The 4,113-nt window shown below is 39.9% G+C and overlaps 1 pseudogene; it reads right to left on the reverse strand.

The window, feature by feature from the left end:
• Positions 1-240: 240 nt before the first annotated feature.
• Positions 241-1,444, reverse strand: LOC110319133 (annotated as a pseudogene).
• Between the last annotated feature and the right edge of the window lie 2,669 nt (positions 1,445-4,113).

Raw genomic sequence — 4,113 nt, forward strand, 5'->3', positions numbered from 1 at the left:
ATGTTCTTTATGAGATTATCTGTAAGTCAAAAACAAAAAAATTAGGTAGATGGTTGTTAAAAATAATGCTAACAGATACACTGAGCAGTAAACTTTTTCATTTAACTTAACATCTGCTCAGTTTAAATTAGTTTAGTATAAAGGGCCCATTAATTAAATCATTAGATCGGTCAAGGCAAGACATTTGAACTACACAATAGGATTTTTAAAGTAGTTGGTTTTGCTGTTTTTGATTCTCTCTCTCTCTCTCTCTCTCTCTCTCTCACACACACACACACACACACACACACAGTAGAGTATTCTGGATATTGGATTTCCTCTCCATAATCCTGTATAATTTACTGTTCACAATCTGCAATATTTTCAAAACTATGTATTAAACATGGCCAATTAGAGCTATCCGAGAAACTCTAAAAAATTATTTGGGAACTACAGGTGTTGCCAAGAAAACTGATGTTTAACTATTAAAAATAAATGAAAATTCATATAAAAACACAACCGACTTAACATACACGTTGAAAAAAACTCAAGTTGTAACTCAATGCTGTGCTTTCTCACACATGACGAAGAAAAGAATTACAATTAGTAATGCTATGTCAAGAAGAAGAAACTATAGAAAGTGGGCTCAGGGAAGCTACACAGTATCACTGCACTACATGTTTGTGCAGAATTCAGCATGTGCCAGCATGGAAAACTGTCTTGCACTGAGGCTTTCCAAGAGGTACAACGAGCTTGCCAAGAAACATCTGGTCTGTACTAACAGCTTGCTGTCTTCAGTACAGGCCTTCACAATGTCAGTCACGCCGCTCTTGCAAAATCCCTTAGTGTAAAAGAGTTTTCAGTGCTGATAGGTAGGGCTATGATTGATGATGTGGGATTGAATCCATATGCACATTGAGTTTCATTTCATTGTCAAGAATTTGAACAAGTTGTGGCATGGATGGAAGATGTCCAGATTCCAGCTTAGACCACACTGGAACATCATTTAAAGTTATCTCAAATGCACCTGTTGACATACACTGGTTCTCAATCATGTTGCTCAGGAAGAAAACCATCATACATGCATAAACCTTATTTTCTTGGCCCCACTGNCAGATGCTAGGAGCTTGCATGCCGAAAAAAGCAAAAGGATCTTTGCCAACAATTATTAAGCCTATTAATACTAGTTTGAAGACTGACAGGAAAGATGCTATGTGTCTATAAATTGGTTGAGGGAGATAATTCTCTNCTTCAATGCGGATGTCTGGATACCGCTGACTAATAACCCGCATGTACTCTTCAAACACCCGCCTGTACCCTCAGGATACACAAATTTGGACTTGAGCAGCAGCCCCGTGGCGTACTGCATCTTTAATCTCTTGCTGGGCAAGCCGCCCAGGTTGGCAGAGGCCTCGCTGCGGACCACCGCTGACGCCACCACCAGCAGAAGCAGCAGGAGCCTCATCTTACCCGAGACAGCCGCTTCGGCCGCCTTCAGACCCAGACTGCAGCCCAAAACGTTGGTTTTTTTTTTTTTTTGTTTGTTTGTTTGTTTTGTCTTAAGATGCTTTGTCAGGGCTTTTTCTTTTTTCTTTTTTCTTTTCTTTTCTTTTTTTTTGTCTTTCTTGTCTTTTGCTTATATATTATGGATCCCAATATTGTGTTCTTATGGGCTTTATTTGTATGTGTGTGTTTTCTTCATTTATTAAAAATTCTGGTTTGGCAGGAAGGTGGTGGTGCACATCTTTAATCCCAGCTCTTGGGATGCAGAAGTAGGCAGATCTCTGTGAGTTCAATGCCAGCCTGGTGTACACAAAGTTCTAGGATAGCCAGGGCTGTCTCAAAATCCAAAAAATTCTGCTTTGTATTTTTTGTTTGTTTGTTTTCAAAGGACACACAAAACAAAACAAAACAAAACAAAAAAACCTAACACTGACTGTAGTACTTTGAATAAAAGTGGACCCAATAGGCTCATGTATTTAAATGGTTAGTCACTAGTGAGTGGGACTATTTGAAAGGATTAGAAGGATTAGAAAATGTGGCTTTGTTGGAAGAAGTGTGTCATTGCAGGGATGCCAGGTCCAGTGTCTCCTTTCCAACTTTCAGATTAAGATGTAAAGCTCTCAGCTACTCCTCTATGCCACCATGCCTCCCCACCATCATGATAATGGACTGAATCTCTGAAACCGTAACCAAGCCCCCCATTAAATGCATTGTAATAGTTGTTTTGGTCATGACATCTCTCTACAGCAATAGAACAGTTAGTAGACACTAATGAAAAAAAAGACAAGAAATAACTAAGACAGAGGAAGGTGTCTAAGCTTTCTGACCAGTCATAATGGCAGTAACAATGATGTGATATGGAAGTGATGGGGACTGGAAGTGGGGTGATAAAGCTTTCTGCTTAAAAAAAAATGTAAAAAAAAGAGAGATGTCTTTAGAATTATGGGTTGATTATATTCTCTAAGTAGTCCCATCTGATAGCGTTGTTCTTTGTCATATAGGTTTCCTTTCAGAGTTGGAAATAAGAGCTTTTAAGGAAATAAGGGATGTTCATTGTTGGGGTTCAGGAGTCATGAACATGAACACTGATCTCAGTCAGACAGGGATGGTTGATTGAACACACACCCTGAGACTGAATGATTACAACCATAGCTCAGAATTCAGGGGCTGGCTTGAACATCTTTCCATGTCAGCTTATAGAGCTTATAGGGCTAACCACAAAACCATAATGAACTCATACACAAGTGCTGGAAGTGTTGCCAGGTGGTTGGCCCTGACTCAAGCCATTTTACACCCAACAGTTCATATTGGCCTTTAATTTGATTGGTCCTACATAAAGCTTTGTGGAAAAATTTAAGATTAACAAGCTTCATACAGAACATAACAGGGTTTGTGGTCAGCATGACCCTGCTTCGAGTCAAGTTATTTTTCTGGATCTATCACTGGCAGTCATATTGCAGTAACAATATTAAATAGCTGGTAGGCGTGGAACAAAATGGCTACAGCTATGCTAGGTGGGCAGGCCTCAACAGACACGGTGGTACATGACTGAAATACCAGTCCTCAGAGGCTGAGATAGGAAGACTCCCAATATGATGACATTCCTGGCTGTATAGCAGAGCCTGTTTCAAAATGATGCCTAGTTTGATTAAACATTACAGTGTTTACACTGAGGTGCTCAAGGTGCTCTTTAGGTTAGAAGTCATGAAAGTTTCTTAGTGATATTATGATGGTCTTTGTGTTAGTCATGGTTCCTATTGCTGTAATGAAACACCATGACTGAAAACAAACAAACAAACAAAATGGAAAGGAAAGGGTTTATTTGGCTTACATTTTCCCAGTGTAGCCCATCACTGGAGGAATTCAGGACAGGAACTCAAACAGGGCAGGAACCTGGAGCAAGGAGCAGATGCAGAGGCCATGGAGGAGTGCTGCTTACTGGGTGGCCTCCCCTGGCTTGCTCACCCTGTATTCTAATAGAAATTAGGACCTCCAGCCCAGAGTTGGCTCTATCCACAATGGCCTGGGCTCTCCCATATTAATCGCTAATTAAGAAATTTCCCTTCAGGCTTGCCTAGAGGCTGACCTTATGGAGGCATTTTCTCAGTTGAGGCTTCCTTCTCTCAGATGACTAGTTTGTTGTCAGGTGGACATAAAACTAGCCAGCACACTATTTTATACTTTTTTACTTTGCTCAAAAATTTTAAGTTGTCAATCAATACAATTGAATGTATTGTGCAAGACAATATCTTGAAATCTCTAAACATTGGGGAATGGCAAAATCAGGCTAACATACATTGTCTTTGTCATTAGTTGCAGTTTATGTGGTACAATAGATGTCCTGAACTGTTTCTCAAAAAAAAAATCTGTATTCTCTGACCAACATCTCTTCAGCATACCTTCCCTCACTCTTCCCCCAAGTTACCACTCTTCTGTTTCTCAGATCACCCATTTTAACTTCCACTGATTACACTATTTCTTCCTGTGCTAGGTTTGGATCACTTACTATAATGTTGTCTAGATTATACATGTTGTCATGTTGTCACAAAAGATAAGACTCTCTCTCTCTCTCTCTCTCTCTCTCTCTCTCTCTCTCTCTCGTGTGTGTGTGTGTGTGTGTGTGTGTGTGTG

The sequence above is a fragment of the Mus pahari genome, chromosome 3 (genome assembly GCF_900095145.1).
Source record: "Mus pahari chromosome 3, PAHARI_EIJ_v1.1, whole genome shotgun sequence".
Lineage (NCBI taxonomy): Eukaryota > Metazoa > Chordata > Mammalia > Rodentia > Muridae > Mus > Mus pahari.